The 20,000-nt window shown below is 44.3% G+C and overlaps 1 pseudogene; it reads right to left on the reverse strand.

The window, feature by feature from the left end:
* LOC132288721 (DNA-directed RNA polymerase subunit beta'-like) overlaps positions 1-1,255 on the reverse strand; it is a 2,762-nt pseudogene extending 1,507 nt beyond the window's left edge.
* Positions 1,256-20,000: the final 18,745 nt, after the last annotated feature.

Raw genomic sequence — 20,000 nt, forward strand, 5'->3', positions numbered from 1 at the left:
CTTCGTTGGAGTTGACGGATTGATTTGACCTAAGAGGTGGGAACTCAACACAGAAAACAGAAGAAAAAAAGCCAAAGACACCCACCCCCCAAAGAGTAAGGCGTGAAAGCTCAATTTGACAACTCGTGAAACAGCTCGCACTACCAGTTTTTCTTCTTTAAGTTCAAGTAAAAGGGTGTAAGCTTTTATCCCAGCCCAGCGGGCAGCCCCAGTTCGTTCGTTCTCTTTCGTTTAGCGCGAGGGAGATGACGCACTGACTGGAGACAGATTCGGGAACCCTTCCCTCTCTGCCTGACTCCAAAGGCTTTCTCAGCAGTTCTGTTCCGAGACGAGGACTCTGAGCCGGGATCAAACTCAGTTCCAACAGCTCGCACTCTCCAATCTGTTCGAGCTCATTCGGGCGAATTCTTCCTTGAATATGAAGAGCGAAAAAGCAAAGGTCCATCACTAGAATCACATCCTCACCAGAAAAGCACTGCCAACACAAGCAGGGAAGCAAGATAGTACACAGCCAGGAAAACAATACTTCAGTCCATCATGAAACGGGAAAGAAAATGACCTAAACTCCATCAATTACATCAACATATGCGCTAATTGAAAAAGTAAATCTACTTAGAAAAAAGGCTAAGAAGTGCACCTGATTTAATATCAGACCTATCCGAGATTTCCATTTTCCCAGTCTCTGAGGGACAAAGGCTGCATATTTGACATGAAAGCCAAGTAAGAATGCAATATTTCTCAACTAACTCCTAGATCTAATATTCGGCTGGGTTACCGCGCGAAGCAAAGTAAGCGCAAATCTACGGGGTTTCATACATCTTCACATTCCGATGAGCGCATCGTAGGCAGCACTAAGACTGGCGTGACGGGTCCCCTCCGGACTTCCTGATCTGGAACCGCTTTCGACGAGCAGCTTCCTTTCCTTACCTGCACACGAAGAAAGAACCCCTCTTCGCACGTCACTTCATTACCGAAACTTGGTACCCTACTACATCCAAAAGGGTAAGCTATGCAGGATGAGATTCGTTATCTAGTGGCTCTACTAAATCTTAGTCTTTTCTTGTTGTTGTCGTGTACAGTCCTTGTCCCTATTTCGTAGGAGATCGCTCTGGTAATGGACAAATAGACTGAAACAATAAATGAAGAATGCACCAACTGGAGGTCGGTTTTGGTTAGGTGAACAAGAGCTCCCACTTACACTATACCCGCACAAACGAAGACATCTCGTTGGAGTTGAGCTTACACACAGAGCCATCTTAGCTGGTTGACTTAGCTTGGATCGTGGCCCGTGAAGCATAACGCTCTGGAGAAATTGTTGAGCTTTGTCCATGCTACTCTGTGATGCGACCCGGGAGGGAAGGAGCATCACGCTCACCTATTTCCCTCTCTTTCTTTCTTGCCCGCTTTCGTCACGTGCTTTTCATGTGTAGATCTTGGTTCAACCTTGCCCGGCTGGCAGTTACAGAGATGGACTACTCCTTCTTTTCCTGTTGAGGATCCTCTTCTTAAGGAAAAAGAGTCAGACATAGCGCGCAGGTTTTCTTTAGAGTTCAGGTCAGCTGCTTTACTTATGCTAATTCTCAACATCTTTTCTTTGGCGTAGCTTCCGTAGAGTGGTTTGTTCGTCTTCTTAAGCAAATCTTCATTCCATGGTGGAAACACTACACTCAATTGCCTTCATCGAACTAGTAAGCCAACGTTTCTATCATCTATATACGAGAATCCTTCTTCCTCTCTTTATTTCCAACTATAGATCTTTTGATCATCAATGAAAGAAATGCATGCAGCTCACGATAATGAGCCTTAGCACTACTCTGTGAACCAACCCTATTTACGGTGAGTTTAGTGAAAGAATCTCTTTGAAAAAGATCAGATTCTGTTGGTGTTCAAGTGGTAGCTTCGTCTCTCAATGGATCGGTTCATCTTCCTCAAATGTGGGCGTATCTCCCTCATCCGCCTCTTTGGTGGTGGCCTTTTTCAGAGGAGTTGCGGAATGAGAGGCACTATAGAACTTGGCCTGAAGCTGAAGGTTCTTTCTCTCGATGCTTTGAGTTACGACACCATAAAGACATGTGAATACCATTCTGGGGCAGCGGGCAGAGGAGTTTCTGACCGAGACCGGCTACGGCTACACGATCGTATGTAGGGTTCACTGTTGTACTAGCGACTTCTGCAGGCTATGCATATCTTGCAAGCTCTGCCTGGGGGTTTTCCACTTCACTTTCTCGACCACCTTCTTCCTCTAGTTATTTATTTGAAGGAGCTCTGGACTCCGCTCAATCTATTCCGCGGGCAATGAATGCCAATCTTTCATGTGTTGGGCCACCTCTTTGACTTTCCGGAGTTATAAAAGAGATCCCTTGAGCCGGGGAAGAAAGTGAACATAGTCAAGTGATATTCCCCTTAAGTACTTAGCCAAAACCGGTGATGGTTTTTGGTCCCCTAATTGACTTAGCAGACCTTTAGACCGAAACCTAACATGATCCCTTATATCAATCAATCTGAACTCGATGCTTTGCTTGGTGGCTCCCCTATAATGGGAGGAATCCTTACACCATTTCGTGCAGGTAGCTGTAAACTCTCTGCCCTCCTTCAGATACTGGAAATACCTCCAGCCTTTCTGTTGCTAATTTGGACGCTTTTGCACCAAAATCCAAAAAGTCCTCCCCCCGTTCATACGACTATGGTTAGGTCCTTTGATACTCTATTGAACCCTCTGCAAGTTGAACTTTCAAGGATTGCAACCTGCTATCTATAAGACGAATTAACCAAGAAAGCTCTATCCCATGGCCCATTCACCACGGCAGTCAGACACGCAAGGAGCAATATGTACCAGAACCAACGAAAGAAAGAATCATTCAGCAAAGCGATATCGGGTGCTATTCCCGTATTGTGGTGTAGTAAGCAGGTCTTACCGTCATCAATCGGAAGTGACTCGGTGAGGAATTCAAGACAGATCGACAAAAGAGTAGGGAGCCTGTACAAGACTTCCCTCCAACCAATAGAAATATGGATTATCAGCATTTCTCTTCCCGCCCCACCTTTCTCCGGCGAAGTAGACTCACCGTCTACTCCTTCGTACCTAACCGCCTTACCTAAAGAACGCCTCAACGATCAGATGGAAAACAAAAAGACTGACCAATGGATAGCTGGGTCAAGCAAAGCACATTCTCCGCTTTGCTTTAGTAGCTTGGGATTGGATTGGTTCCAAGTAAATTCATTCGTTAGATAACAGATATTAGAACTCGCTCTGCTTGTAAACCTTCAGCGCCATGAAACTGAAGACCAAATAAACCCCCTGGCACTTGATTCCTGCGGGAGTGCTACGTCAGTCCAGCGTAGAATATGAAGCTAAAATCAAAGAGGAATTGTTTCAGGACCAGGCTTTTCTTTCTGTGAAGAGGCTTATAGCAGACTCTGAATCCATATTCTTATGTAGAAACACAGAGTGAACTTCCCCCAAACACGTGATTTACAAGCAAACAGGCGTATCCAATCAGAGGAAGGTCCAGCTGTCCTATCAATCGCTGAAGCTCAAAGTCTTCAAGGTGCCGAGGTTAAAGTTTTTCCAATAGGTGGGTCCGCGAAAGTCTTATTAAGGCGGTCTAAGAGGGCCCACCATTTGCTTCCCGGCTGAATCCATACGGAATTTCTTTCCTCTTCGTTGTTGAGATAAGGCCCCAGCCTTTCAAAAGAGCAAAGGCTAAAGTTTCCCAATGTCTTACTCTATCGACTGCTCAATCCAAAAGTGGGATTTGGTTTGTGTTCAGCGCTTCCTTTTTGAAGTAAAATCTAGGGAATCGCATATCTTTATTGAATGATCCAAAATCTATTCCCAAACAGTAGACTCGGAAGGGGCATAAGGGTGCCTCTCCTTAAGAAGCAATATGCAAGACTGGTGGCTGGAAGCTTCCTGATCAGCTCAAAAGAAGAACGCGACGAATTCTTCATGCTTGATAAATATGGGATAATGCGATGTTTTGCATGACCTAGAAAGTAAAAGCACACACCTATCCATAGGAAATTGTAAAACTAGAATACTATGCCCTCACTACAGAAAGTCAGTGGCAAGCGCCAACTGCCGCTTCAACCATTAGGGTTCCGTTCACCGGCGAAGTACACTCACTCCCTTGACAATCCTTCGTACCGAACCGAGGGAGCGACAGAACTATATGGGGCTGCCGCTCTTTACCTAGAAAGAAAGCTCTCTCGCCCAGAGTTTTCATATTGGTTTTTTCTTTCAACAGATGGATCCATTGATCACTTGCTGGGGGCAAGGCAACTAACTGCCACACTCTTCTCAAGCGCTAACGAGAAAGAACAAGGATGCAGGTTCAGAGGTTCGGTACAAGTTGTCCAATTTCCTGTCCTTCCAAGATGACAGTTCACAGCTTAAGGGATGACTGTTATGCGGCAACAAAAGAACCCTTTTCTCTTATTCGGCAAGGGCGGGAACGGAACGGGCTGAACTGTTCTTTCTTTAGTTGCTGACCAATTGTCAAAGGCGAGGGATAGGGTTGGTCGCACCTCCAGTGAGACCTTCTTTTCGCGTATCCAACTCCAAGTCCTAGATCCGTTGTGAAGCCTGATGAAGAGAAAGCGGGCTCTTGTTTTCAGCTTTTGATGAGTCAATCTGCTCGAAATGAAGGGAGGGATCCGTTCGCTAAGACGGAGTAGGGATAGCACTAATCTTCTTGTTTTCCGGACCAAAATCGAGCCTCAAAGGGCTAGCTCTCCATACCACTGACGCAATAGGGGACAAAAGCACAGCATATGCGCAATTGATTCCACCTTCTTCCCGCATAATTGACACGGGTCTTCATCAATGAATAGAGTTGGAGATTTGATCAATCACTCTACTAAAAGTAGACAGTCTTATTTGGTTAATTTGATGCGTGAAATCCCCGGTGTGATAAAGATTTTACGTAGAGGAAGAGCAGCTTTGCCCTTTAAGGGTCGTTGACAGCATCATTTTCCGCCCTTTCCCTTCGCCCCTATGCTATGAGGCGATTCCAGCTTTCACTTTCTTCCTACCTCGGCTTGGAAACAAAACACCTTAGGTCAGTATCAACAGGATTGGTTGTGTGGCTGGAAAGCCATCAGATCGAAGAAGTAACTATCAACTAACGTCACGCCTGGTAGTTTCCCCTTTTCGCAGATGCATATTTGCCAAGAACACACACCATATTTAACATACCGAGCGGAAGTGAACAAAATTCTCTTAGATAACAATTAGAAGAGAAGAAAGAAGGGCTCTTATTACTATATATTAATGAAGATGACTTTATCTTCCTTGTCGGGGGAGTTAGAAAGAATCTTCGAGAATATAATTAGTTAAAAGGCACACAAACTGCACCATATGGAATGGATGATAAATATGTAGCTGAAGGAGTGATCTACAAATAGGGGTGCCAAATATCCCACATCTTTGATTCGAGACATGGGCAGAGTCCTTTATCTTTTCAGAATCTACTTACTGCGGAGAGGGAATTCCAACACGAGCATTTTCATTTCCTAACTCCCGTGAAGAAAGGGCTTACCCCACTGATAGATAGAAATCGACAAAGTCTCGCCTCTTCCTAGATCTGAAGCTTGACTTGAATTGAATAATGAAAGGGGTGAAGGCGCACAATGTGACTAGTTGATTGATTGAAGTTCGTTGTATACCTAGCTCCCAGATTGAATACCCGCTCTGAAATGCCTGCTTGTTCATGCTTGGAGGTTTGTCGATGAACTGTCTTATTGCTTTGAAGATAGTCACTACTAAATTCTGATGGGAATTGAGCTGTGGCAAAGACAAATGCTAGAGGCTACGCATAAGGAGTCGGGAAGCGAAACTCACCGTAAATAAGGGAGGCTAAAATAGGAGTTTGAGATTGCATTTCATGAACTGATTCAGAATTCTATCTAGATAAGGAAATAAAGAAAGAAGGATTATGTCTCCTTCGACCGAGAAGGGCGGAACGAGAAGGGACCAGTTGTGAGGTTCCGTGGCGACGTGGAAACGGAATGAAGCTGATTCGCCAAAGGCTTCTGAGTCTTCCGATGTAGATTCTTCTTCTTTGCCACTCCTTCGTACCGAACCAACTTAACGACAGGCAGATGGAAATTCACCAAACAAGGCTTGTGTCCGAGCCACTCCTGCGTACCGAACCGCTCCGGCAAGATCAATAGGGGGAACGATTTACCTACATCTAAGGGGGGTATTCTATATCAAAGTAGATTGTGGATTCTTGCTTCCCAATAAATGAAATCCAAGGTAATCAAACCTCGCGCATCGATCAAACGAAAATGAACCAACCGGCGAGAAAATGAAATTGGAAGAGTTTGCACAACCTGAGGAGGCATTTATTTACATAGATCCACTTTGAATCTTTGACTTGCCACTCACCCGCGATCTGGCTAATGATGAGCTCTGAATCGCCAAAAAACGGAAAGTTTTGCAATGCCCATGTCAAGCCCTGTTAAGGTTATTCGCTTTGCATCTAAACCACATGTTCCACCGCTCCCCGTCAAAATGACTTTGACTTTCATTCTTTGTCTAAGCTATACCTAGTAGTTGATTCCGTTGCAGTAGTCATCTAGGTGTTCCCCCGCCATTACTCGGTGGATAAGGCTCTAATGCCCAGTTTGATATCGAGAAAGCAAAAAGGAACCCAGACCCCGGGGCAGGGGCAGATGCGAAGGCCAAAGGAAAACGGCCAATCAAAAGCTTCTCTTATAATCTGGGAACCTTGGAGAAAGAGAGCTATGGGACAACTCCCCTTATAAGGAGTCCGAGAAGAACAGCAAGCTCTTTTTCAAAGAAAAAAGGTGCTGCTCTAGACGCAAGGTTGAGATATCAGCAGAGGAAATGCTCAGATCAGAGGTTATAACTACTAACGAAGAAGTTGCTGCCCAGCGTCCAGTTCAACTGCTGACCCTAGGACGATGGGAGCTTGCGTGCCTCAGTAGTAGACATGGATATGTGTCACTTGTCCTTTAGCAGGTGTTGGCGCTTTTGTTAGTAGACACACATAGGTGGCGTTAGATTGGGTGATAGCGAGTTTGCTTCTACGAGCTTGGAGGAGAGGTAGTGACGGGCGGCCTTTCTTTCACTGAGCCCATAGGGTAGTTGCAGCCTTGCTGCATGTCTTAAGCATTGGATTTTCCCGTCCCGACTGTAATCTTGCCATAAAAGAGGGTAGGCGATCGCAGTATTGGTCCTTTCTCACTAGCATTTTCTTGTGGTCAAGCTCCCCCTTTTTCTTTGTTAGCCAGAAGCTTTCTCTTAATACCATTCACTGTAGAATTCTTATCCGACCAAGGCATAGCTTAGGCTATGATTGAGAACCCCCCGTCGAACCTTTATGACTCGTACTTCAGACGCAACTCTATATATGATATATCCAATGAGAGGAATTTTCCATGACTTGTGCCGGATCAGATTCATTGATGAATTTAACTTCCTTTCTTTGGCAGAGCATATCCACGAATTTCGTATATAAATGGTTGCTTGCCCCCTTTCCAGTGAATAAAGCCCGTCGCGCAGGAGGGGTTTCGAGCCGGATCGACCCATTTATGCTTTGGCTTTTCTTCCTTTTGCTGTAGCATCGAAACATCGACAGAATCGAAGAGAAATTTTCATTTGTCTCAGCCGGGAAGCTGAAATCCTCCAATTCATAAAAGAAATGCAGAAAATGGACTAATGCGCTTGTGTGAGAAATTCTGTAGAGAAAGACCCGCCTTCGAAGCGCTACTGCCGCCGCCGGAGAAGGAAGGCTCGTTGAGACCTCTAAGAAGAGAGAGGCTGCTGTGCCCTTACCTTCGTCGGAGACACCAACAGCAAAAGCAAGGAAGAAAGATTCTTTTATAAGTCCAGGGCTTGAGAACAGAGGTTCAATTTGGTCTTCTTGTGTTATATCCACTGGTCAAGCCAGGATCAAACTCCTCACTATGAAGATAGGGCAACAACTCAAACCTAAAAGAGGTTCATAGAGTCAAGGTTTGAGTGGGATCTTGAGCTTGAACCCTTCCGCAAGTTGAACTAAGAGCTAGCGCCATGGTCACATCAGTAGAAGCGGTCTCGCTTGTTCCATTCACTAAGTATAATAGAGCTCCCTATTAGCCCCTTGAACCATCCACTCTTATTAACAATAACAAAGCAAGCTATTTATTCTCTTTTTTGAGCCCTTTTGGCGCATTGGCCGGCCCTACTGCAATGGGTTAAAAGGTAAGGCTATGGATCAAAGTCAGATTAGCCTTCTATCTGAACCACCCCCTTTTCGTTCCAGTGCGTCCGTTCCTATCAATTCCCCTCTTCTTGTCCATCAAAACAGAAACAACATAGCCATCTCCCTCATGATTGCCATCATATCCGTACCCGTGACCCCCCTTTTTGCCCCTAAGCCGCAAAGTTGTAGTGATAAGCCAGGTATGATGAAATCCTCTTTTCGAATAGGAATTGATTCGATGTTATCGATGTTCTTATTAGAATATTCAGAAAAAACTGAATAGACTGTTTTCAAGAAGGAATCGCCATCACCAGTGGAAGTTGAACCCGGCGACCTCTTCCTCCTGAAGTCTGGAAGAAGGAAGAAAAACCAGTCAACCACAGGGAAGGAAGGACAAGAAGGAGGTATAGCTCAAGTTTCTTGCCTCTTCGCCAATCCAGTAGCGAGGTTTCAACGAGTTCTTTGTACGCGTGTAACGCCAGTGCCGATAGCCCCTTCCACGACTAAGAAAGTTGGCAATGGGGATAGACCTGAAGCCTTCGCTTTTTCGGAATACGGGATAGTACGGTAGTAATGGGCGGAATAAGTGGGCTGGCTGGTGGGATAGAGGGAAAGAGAAGTAAGGTTACACGATCGAAGACATCCACTGAGGAAATCAAAATTATTCCTGGAGAAATCTTACAACACAAATTACTAAAAAAGGCAATTCGCCAAGCAAGAAAGAAAATCCATTCTTTGCTTTGATGAAGGAGGAAAAAGAAAGAAATAAAGCAAGAATCAAATGTTTTCGAGCCTTTGTGACACAACAAGGCCAGGAACTTAACTTAACACTCGCTAAAAGATAAAAGCAAAACTCAGTCCTTGCTTCACTTCAAAAAAGGAGTTTCACAGACTCAAACAAAAGGAACTCGCTCTACAGGACCGGCATAGGGCTTACGTGCTACGGATTACGGACTAGATGAAATAGGCTTGGATGACCTCTCCTTCCTTTCATCTTTGGCATCTCTCTTCTCTTATGATACCTTACCACTTTAGGGACTACCGGAATTTAATAATACTGGTAGGAAGACTTCCAGGGCTTGGAATTCTTACTTGAATCGGTTTGACTTTAGTTCAGGATTTACTCTCGGAGCACATCGCTATTTAGTCCGGGGACTTTAGAGACTTGACACCGCGGAATGTGAAAAGATTGAAGCACTTAGAAATGGATTCTATGGACGGGTTCATGCTTTTTCCTTCAGAACTTTGTCCAGGCAAACCCATAGTGTCTGGATGTAGTCAAGTGTCCTGGTGCTTCTTTTCTTTGAGTATTCGATAATATTGGGAAGGCTTCCTTCAGCTAGTCAACTCATAAATTCCATCACATAATTGCGTAACTAACGCAAGCTTACAGCTCAAAGAAAGGGTAACCCCTCTTTCTTGTTAACCGCTGACCGCTCTACTACCTCAATAAGCGCTACGTGGTCGAGCAAGTTCTCGTAGATATAGCAGCAATTGCAAACCTTGCCTTAATCTGAATGAAAGCTTCTCTCTTTGACCATGTCAAAACCCAAAATACCCCATAAGTGTCCTTAGCGATGGAAATCTTCTTCTTTTGCTTGTGGTTCTGAGCCTGCTTGTTAGGCTTTCATTTCCTATGTTTACTCCTCCGATGTATCGATATCAAGCTTCCGCTTTCAGTCTATTAGCCGGTTTTGATCGATAAGAAGAAGAAGAAGAGGAAGAGGTCTTTCAGAGCCTACCCCGGTTTGGAACCCAACAACTACGACATCCGGTCCGACAGCAACTGCTAAATCCGGTCCTAAACTCACTTCTCTACCGCTCCCACAGACAGATGACTTGCTTCTGCTCGTTAATAACTCAAGAGCTTTCTTTCTCCCAGCCGAAGCTATCGTTTCTATGGAATCCGGGAATAGGTGTGCATCTGTTGTGAAGGGCATTCGAGCCTGCCGCACTTGTTCCGCCGCCCGGGAAGAAAGATCCTTTTTCTATGAAAAGCTATTCCGTCTTGGTTCTTTTGACTTGTCACTCTAATATGATGCAGCAACTCATGGAAAACTCTTCTTCATTTTTGCAAAACTTGTGATCTCCTCGATTTGGGAGAGAATTTGAAACCTCTCTTCCTCGTTTCCGACTTCATCACGTAAGTCACTAGCTCTACCTATCAATGCAATAGCGAGCGAACGAGTTCTGACTTTATTAAGCTCCAGTTCAGATAGGATCAACGCCAATCCCAGCGAACACATTAAAGCTTCCATTGGTCGATTGGATTGGTCAAATGCTATATATATGTCTGAAAGCCTTGAAGGCCTAGGTGAATCACCTGCAGGATTGCAACAATGATGGTAAAATTGAGACTGATACGCTTCTCACTAGCCTTGCCCTGGAAGAGAAAACTGCCCTAATAGCTCAAAGAGGAGCGTTTTTCATAGGTCTTTACCATTTTCTGATTCAAAGTTGTGAATCTAGTGCAAGTTATTTATCTTTACGAAGCTTGGTAAGGTCTGCTGGAACTTACGTTGAAGCTTGATCAAAGAGATCGGAATTCATCTGCTTTGCTATCCCAGCTATCGAGTAAATGCGGACTCTTCTAAGATGCTTGAAGCCTTTGTGAAAGGCTCCTCCTCGGATAAACCCTACCTCTCTTCTGAACCAAAGAGTCCAGTCCCAGTCCGACCGTTTCCGGTTGCAACGTAAGTCGAATAATAAGGGGGCTTTGAAAAGAGTTCCCATCATTGAAATTAAGTTTCTGAAGTGAAGGGCAAGCGAAGCCGCGGCGCTATGTGAACAAGAAAAAGCAAGAGGCAGAATTCGTTTATATAGGTCTAATCAAACTGACTTTCTGTAGCCATAGAAGGAATCTGTTCAGGACGAGCGGCGGTAAGTCCTTAAGAGATATAAGATCGACCAAAGCCCGTGATCCGGAATCTCGCCCAGGCACCAGCCACCAACCATGTAGTTCAACATTCAACAGCACCTTCAGAGCTCCTTCGAAGGAAGGCTTGTGAGGTCCCAGTGCGGGTACCCGACAAAGGAAAGGAATGATGGAAAAGCTAAAGCACTATTTCCTGAGTGCCTTAATGATGGAAAGAAGATCACAACAGTCAGAAATGCTGGAAGCAAAGCGAACCGTTAGTGAGTGAAGGCTACGTCGGGCGATCTTGAATTACGTAGTTAGGAGAGAAGGTCAGAGGACAAATAGAAGGAAGAAGCTCCAATTCGACTAGCGAGAGCGAGGTCTTAGGAATAGCCTCTCGCAAGTAGGGAGCCTTGTATCTTCGATCGGTAAGCTACGGCCCCTCAATCAAAGATTGATCCATCCATCGTAGTCACCCTGGCATTGACTCATAAAGTGCTCTAGGTGTAGTATCTTCGAGATACTAAGGTCAACCCATTCAATAAAACATTGCTTCTATGGCGGGGTTTACTTAGTCACAAACCGCAGTGAATCCATCTTTTGTAGGATTCCCTTTCGAACCCCCCAAACAGAGGTTTTCAACCCGAAATCTGGTCAGTAAGAACGAAAAGTAAACCCTCTTCCTGTCGGGCTAGGTCCGCAGAGAAGGCTCCGGGGAGTCTATTAGTCGAACAGTCTGAACCCGAAGGGACCATTAGAGGTCGACCCATCTCTTACTAAGTAAGGGCTTGACCTTATTCATTGATTGTCTGGTGCGTCTTTAGTGTAACCCTAAACTCTAAATGGAAAGAGATTGACAGCCCCAGAGATTCTTGACTATAGGATTGATTGAGGAGAACAGAGCGCAGCGGATGAGATCATCCTTATATAAGCGTTTAGAGAAAGAGTTGCACGACGCTTGGGACAGGTAGCCGATTCCTCAATGAGTCCTACGATGTAGATTCAAGTTCTTGACCTGGAGCGTAGCCCTTAGAAAACTGGGAACTTGCGTTGTATGGACAGAGAAAGCCTGAAACCCCTCCTAGTAAAGCCGATATAGGGAGGGCCTAAAGAGCAATAGAACGTGCGTTACTGCGCACGAGAATGGGCATGACATCGATATTGATTGTTCTAGCCCGATTCTCTAAGAAGATGGAAACTTGATAGCGGAATAGACTCCTTGCCTTATCCGATCTACTGGAATTGGTGTTGATCCTTTAGTCTTGCCTCTGCCTTGCAAAACAATGCTAGGGCGTGTGTTCGGGGGTTTGGTTTTGACCCTTGGATCGTTTGCTCCGCTAACATTGATTTAAGACCAAGGACATAAGGGGCGGGGTAAAAGAAGGGTGGAAATATAGATCAATAGGCAAGTAGAGCCTAAGCTAGTACTCTATTCTAGTAGTGCGAATACTTGCTTGCGTGGCTGTACATGTGTCTCTATCGGAGTTGACTCAGAACTTCTCGGAGCGGAGCGCGAATCAATCTGCCGACAAAACCTACCACTGCATGAGTGGGAGATGCGGGCGCTAATCCATTGTGAAAAGGCTGAATTTCAATGATCTTATAAAAGGAAATATGAATTCAATGAAAATCGCTCTTTCTGTATCCGTTTCCTTACCGACTCAAAGATCCACCGCTCTAAGATCTTACTTGCTGTAGCTTTAACAGATGGTTCCAATCTCCGAGGAATCAGAATGTTCAGGAAAGACTTGAAAAGAGAGAACCAAAACAGCAGATTTCTCGCCCTTTAGTCAGTTCATCAGATCAAGCGGTACCACTAAACGAAAGGGAACGAAAACCTCGTCTGTGGTGGCGACCTGACGGCGCCTTGTAGGAGCTGTGTCGGTAACAGTCCGTGGCGTGGCCTTGTTTGTGGTCTAATTGCCCCTTTAACGGCACTTCATGCGAGCGAGGAACTAGGTCTACCATAATATCATATATAGAAGTCGTCCTTTAAGCGCATCACAGCCGACCTTCACTTTCTTCTGTTGTTCCGTTCCAGTTCTCTCGCCAAATAGCTTGGGTACTTCGCCAAATGTTCAGCTAGATCCTTCGCTTTAACTCCCGGGTCAGCACCTAACGAAAACGAAGGAACTCGCCTCTTTAACAAAAAATAGCCAGCCTCTTTTTCCACTGTTCTTTATTTCGCAACACCGGATATGTCTCAGGAAGCATCATTCCCCTTTTCAGTGAATTGATCTTTTCATCTGCCTCAGTCGATCTCGGCGTATTTTCTTAGTATCCGGCTCGCCTGCTACTATCTTGTCGGAAACCCTGCCTAAAGCTCTAATAAGATCGGAAAGAAGAGAAAGTACGACTCAATGTTAGTGGGAAGCGGAGCTTGACTTGCCGGATCGTTGAGGCAGTCTGCCGGGAAGGAGGTTCGGAGAGAACGAGTGGAAAAGATGCGCTCTGTTCTGGAGGTACCTCGGTAGGGCGTGTGAATGGATTGCTTCACCTTCTTAGGATAAGGCTGGTTTCGCCATAGAAAACACGAGGTCTGGTTAGAGGTCGGCCCCGACCCATGTGAATACCAAGGAGGATAGGATAAGACAACACTCTAGAGGAGCTACGCAAAGAAAGAGGAAATCAAGATTTTCTCACACCTGTATTCCCCAGAAAGTTGGTTTAACAACAATAAGGAATCTCCTTTGACCAGAACAGTAGGGGCTACCGTGTCTAGGAGAATTTCCAGGCCGATGATGAGAGCTTTATATTCGGACTGAGTATTTGAACATTTGAAGTACAGAAAGAAGGAGAGACAAGTCTTATTTCCTTTTGGCTTCATGGGTATGAGCTTCTATTTTGGGAGAGTTTGGTTTATCACGAGCTTGTCTCTTCCAAGACTTAAGAGGGGAAGGTCTTTTTGAATGGAAGAAGTGGAAGTAGTCTTTCTGGACGGATTTACGTAGATAGAATGAATTCTCATCAGTGAATGAAATGAAGTGAATTGCTCGGTGAATCTGACTCAAATGCTAATAGCTATTAAGGAAATGGCTTCGGCGGATCTCTCGTTTGAATTGGGCCTTCCGGGGCATGGGCATCTATTTACATCCTTCCAAGCTGTCGAATTGAATTGCTCGCATCTGCCTTCCCATTTAGTGAATCTATGAGGGGCATACGTAATTCATTCATTCTCCTCATCGTCCAAGAAGCAGGTTCACGTCGCGAATTCTATAAATCAATTCTTTGCTCCACTCCAGCGACGAGGAAGATTGGATTTTCTTTCTCCCCTCCGCCTCTTCCGGGCACCTCTCTATCAAAGTCCTAAGCCAGTGAACTGCCGCTGAGGTCTCAACGAGCGAGCCTCCTCTTGCATCTTTTCACTCTGCAAGAGCTTTCTTTTGATTTCGAGTCTATGGGATATGGTACTGATTACAGCCTAGCCTTATTTATCAGTCCATAACGTGGAAGCTGACGTTGCAGTACGAGATGAAGTTCTCTCAATCGGTCCTTGGTGACTTCTTTGATTCCCCCAATCTCTGGTAAGCCGCCTCTGACGATTGGGCAAAGGAAGAAAGCTACCTATCAAAAGAAGGATGAGCACGCTATTCCATATTAATACCAGCTAGCAAGGGGGCGGATGAGGCGTATTGAATTTGTGATGATTTGCCTTTGCCTCTTAGCACTCCCGGGGTCTTTGGAAGAGTTCGTCTCAAGGTCGATAAGAATGAGCAAAACTCTAAGCATTCCTTTTCTTTTTCAAAATAGCTTCTTCCACAGAGTAGAGCAACCCAGATTGGTGGTTAACGTATCCGTTTTCTACGTAAGTAGACGCAAGGGGTTCAAGACCTTTACTATTCATAGAGTTCCGGGAGGATTGAATCGCCAAGAGCAAAAGAATAAGGCCGAAAGGCATAATGAGATCTGGGAACTGTATCTGTACAGGTTCCATATTCGTGGCATGCATCTCTTCGATACGAATAATGCGATAAATTATCTTATGTAGAGTAGAAAGGTGAAAGATGTTCATGAACTGATCCAAAAATCCTCTTTTAGGCTATGCAGATTGCTTCAAAATGGCTCTTTGCCTCCACCGAGAAACAATCTTGCTTCGGTTAGAGTGGAAATGAGACACCCCTGATCGTAGAATTGACATGACAGTTTTCCCTCTATCTAAGGGGTCATTCGAGCCCGCTTGAATGCCGTAAACCAGGCGTACTACACTTAGCCCCCTTTATTCTATTATGATTTTCTTCATGTTGGAAATGAAACTATAGCCTAAGAGATAGGATTTCTCAATGAATTTCGCTTCATTTTTATCTACTTCATTCTCAGTCTAGTCGAAGTAGAAAGCAGTTTATGAGCTGAATGAGTGATCTACGAAAGGGAAGATATAGGGCTTAGCAAGCGGTAGCTAATATCTCTCTCTAAATGAATGAATAATAGGATCTAGTGCACCATTTGACGAAAGAAAGAAGCGATTGGTTGATCATTGTGGGCTTTGGGCGAAAGATTAGTGACTACTAATTGACTGAAATGCTGACTTCTATATATGATACGATATTCTGTTCGACCTACTTCTAATCTAGATTTAGCTGAGCGAAGTAGACTTTCCTTTGTACGTGGCTATGTTGAAATGAAAGTTTAGCCCCTGGTCAAGAACCTTTTTTCGCAATCCATTCCTTAGTTCAGCATCCTAACCTCGGCAAAGAGATTGTCAGGAAGTGATTCATGAAATCGTGATGAAAACCTCCCATTGCAGCTTTGATAGGTAGCTTTCCCGTGATAGGGCGTGAACGGGCCTTAAAAGGAACGAGAATAGCAATAGAAGTAGTTTAGTTGGATGTGTTCGAGACTGATTCTGTAGTAGAGTTCCTCTTCGGAGAGAAAGGAAAGCGGTTAGGGAAGGAGTTCGATCTGGAACGAGCGCTTAATAGTGCCGGAGGTACTTAGTTAGGTAGTCGTCCGGGGTGACTGTGCTTTTCATCATAGGTATGATGACCTGGGAACAATAGAAAGGCTTCTACGCCTATAGCAATGACCAGAATGAAGAGGACGCTCGCCACACTACTGGAGAAGGAGCAGCCGATGTAATGATGACGAGAGGCTATGCCTATATATGCAATATGCATTCTTCGATTTTGCTTTCTATTGGTTTCTTTCTTTTGATCCGAAACTCGTAACATCCGCTGCATGTTCCTTAGCTTGTTGCTTTTCCTAATCTGCATTGTGACGTGTCGGTCTTCTAACTCAAATAGGCTGAAAGCACGAGCCCTATTCATCACGTCAGTCTAAGGAAGCGGAACAATGAATCAATTGGTTGAAACGAAGTCAAAGAATGGGAAGCTTGGAACATCCTAGGAATGGGTATGAGCTTCGGGATTTCCCTAACATTCATTGGGGTCGTCCGGGCTGAAAAAGCCGTCTACTTACAGCGCTTCTCAAAGAGAAATCACTTCCATGATGACTAAGATGACTAAAGGTAGGATCAAGTCCATTAGGAGCAAGGTCCATCACAAATCCATATATTTGTTTATAGAGTTCTAAGACTGATTCCTTTCCCCAATCGACTATTACTTCCTTACTAGAAAGCCTCTTTCACGTCCTAAATCGATAGACCTTTTCGAGGTGAGACTCCCACATCATAGCCAATTCTTCTTTGCTTCTTTCTATTCATTTCTCTCCTCTCCGTCATCCTGTTCTATCAATGTTGTCAGCTAAGCATTCGTTGTGGGCTCTTCCTAATAAAGGGTTCTCCCCGCTGTGTGTATACTTTTGTTGAGTAATCGCTCTCCTTGCCTTCTTTCTCCTGTTCCATCAATGTGTGAGGGGGGTCCTCTCCCCCATCCGGCATGCTTTTCGTTCTTACTGACCTGGTTTCGGGTTGTGAAAAGCTCCGATTTACTCCTCTTTGGTGGCAAAAACCCTGTAAGAGCACTATAACGTGCGTTACAGCTACAGTAAACCCACCATTGAATGGATTGCTTTTTCCTTGATCAAAAAGGCCTAGCCTACTGAGTAGGTCACTGAGCTATGACTACATACACGAATAAAAAAAAAAGAATGTTTTAGTCTCTCATTGGTGTAATGTTGAGCTGACGAACAGACAGCTTGAGAAAGAAGGCTGTCATTAATGGAGAGAGTTTCCCCAGGGAATGGTGCGCAAAGGCTTTTGATTGATTTTGATGTTCACGAGAGCTCCAAATCTGACATTCTATTCCTTGGCAACTGAAAAGGCACAAACACAGATCCACTCCTTTGCTGGCTGGGAGTGATGAATCGCTCAACGAAAAACCTTTTCGAGGAATAAAGTCACGCCTCAATCGGAGATCAAGAGTCAGAAAAAGCTCCGCTCATCAGCCTGGGTGGGCTCGACACCAACTTCTTTGGCAGCGACAGAAGCGAGAACATCTGGAGCAAATAATGGATAGGCAGAAGATGTTTCGGACGTTCGTACTAGTGTATAGAGTTCTTGGCCGATACGAGAATCCCCTTAGTTTTGTAAATCAAAAGCACTCTGAAAATGAATCTTGGGTGAGTTTGTTTGCTTTCTGAAAGAAATTCCCAGGTGTACAGTTGAGATTGGAAGAAATGAAAAGATGCTGCTATTCGAAAGCCTTGAAACTAGCTCCAGTATGGTAGTTTTCTTTTAGAAGGGCATATACCCCCCTACTTATAGACGAGAAAAGTAGCTCCAAGACAGAACAGAAAGAGCATTTTTCCCCCAATCACTCAGAAGCGAGTACTACATCAAATAGAAAAGAAACAAAAGACCTCCCATGTAATTCCGTTCACTTCGTGATAGGTGCGCCTAAGCTTGCTCGAAAGAAAAGAAGTTGATATTCTCTTAAGAAACCACATCATCAGGTACACTTCCTTTAACCGATGAAAAGGGAAGAATGGTGGAGCAATAAGGCTGACTCTCCTATTCTTCTACTGTTCATAGGTTTCGTGAAGGTATCAGATATCTAAGGGGCAAGCGACTGAAAAGTCATTACTTCGGGGTCGGCTAGTAGGAATCCTGGCTTAGTGATGGCGTTCTCATTCATCTTTCTTCCTTTCCGGCGGGAAATCAAATAACGCCCGGGTCTCTCTGCAATGAGCAGACGCACTTGATAGTGAATTGCTCATTAATGAGAGGGATAGAATCAAATAATCTCTTTCACAACTACAACGAATTCATTTGCCCATGACAACGTTTCTAATCAATCAGATGATCAAGGAAAACCCATCCATAAGATCAACCATGTTCAATATCAATATGAATTTCTCGACTCATCCTTATTTTAGGCTTTCCGTCTCATCTTCGAATTTCATTTTGCTGTCTTTTCACTCCCGAATGTCTCTTTTTTTCTGTCTTCTAGCTGTGTGTCGTACCGCTCGTCACTCTTTTTCTACTCACAACGCTACTGCTAATCCAACTTCCAATCGCCGAAGTCGTTGCCGGGGAAGACGGCCTACAGTCCCGAAAGATTTTGTTGCCCTTCTTCGGTCCGAAGACCCCTCGCTTAAGAAGGTGGGCTTGATGCTTAAATTTGTTCAACTTATTGAATTTCTCTGGACAACGCATGAAGATTATCATGAATTTACTACGTCTCGCGCTTTGGCAGACTTAAAAGCTTCTTTATTGGATGAAACCTTTTTCTCCAATGAGAAGATCCTATCGCCCCAAACCGAACAAGCCGGGGCAGCTTAGACCTATTACCAAACCGCACAGTCCTGACATACTGGTCTTGAAAGCCCTGGCAACCCATCTAGACATCTTATTTGACGAACGCTTTTTCCCCGAGTCACATGGTTTTCGAAAAAGTAAGAGTATTACTACCCTTTATCTTCAGACCGAAAGTTGGGGGCCAGTTGACCGGCTGATCAAGGCTGATGTTGTGAAATGCTTTGATAGACTCGACCATAAGCTGCTACTATCTGCAATAGAAGATCATTTGGGTAACGAGAATAGAGCTTTTATCAATCTAATAGCGAACTTCCTAACTGCCAAGATCTTTGATGAAAATCAAGAAGATTTGTCGAACGAAACGCAAGGAATGCCACAGGGGTGCTCGCCTTCTCCCGTATTAATGAATATATATCTACATAGACTGGATAAGAAAATACAAGAAGTGCTCGTACCATATGGGCAAATCAAGTACGCGCGGTATGCCGACGATCTTCTCTTTGCCATTAAACGCGGAGTGAATTCAGACAAGGCATACCGAAGATTTCGACAGATTTTCAACCAATCCTTGAAAGAAAGAAAACTACAAGAAACCACAGTACAACTGATAAGGGGGAGGGCGAACAAGACCAGAGTCCTGGGGCTGGTAGTATCCATCAGAGAGAATGGAATGTTACAAATTATAACACCATTGGAAAGGTGGAAAAAAAAATTCACATTAGAACAAATCATGACAAAAATGAAGGGAGAAACAACGATAGAAAAATTCTTAATAGCATTGGAAGAGGCCATCACCTCAAGACTAAAATGGGCATTCCAATCTTCCTATCAACATAAACAGAACGAAGTAATAAAGCATTTCACGAAATTGATACCAGAAAGAGTACACGAATTTCTAATGAAAACTGGGGCTAAAAAAGAGAAAAAGCAAACACGGAAAATCACATTTTTGATGAAGAAAATTGCAAAGATAGTAAGACAACTAGCGAGCACAACCAGAAAAAAGAAAGAAGAAATACATCAGTCTCAGACGATCTAGATTTGCCTCAATTCGCTCTTGCCTGCCCATAATCTTCCATCCATTTGGTGGAATATGGATGGTATCGATAGCAATAGCTGTTTTTCCAGTTTGTTGGTCCCCGCTTTTAGTATGCTAATAGATAGTACAAGAATAACAGGTTCATTCGCTTAGACAGTCTATGAGAGGTGGTTGAGTGGGACGACCAGGTAGGTTGTTCATCTTCATAGTGGAGATCGATAGTAGGGTCCAATTCTT

This window comes from Cornus florida, unplaced genomic scaffold (genome assembly GCF_030987335.1).
Source record: "Cornus florida cultivar Cherokee Brave unplaced genomic scaffold, ASM3098733v1 CherokeeBrave_3.0.0_Hap2_scaffold_138, whole genome shotgun sequence".
Lineage (NCBI taxonomy): Eukaryota > Viridiplantae > Streptophyta > Magnoliopsida > Cornales > Cornaceae > Cornus > Cornus florida.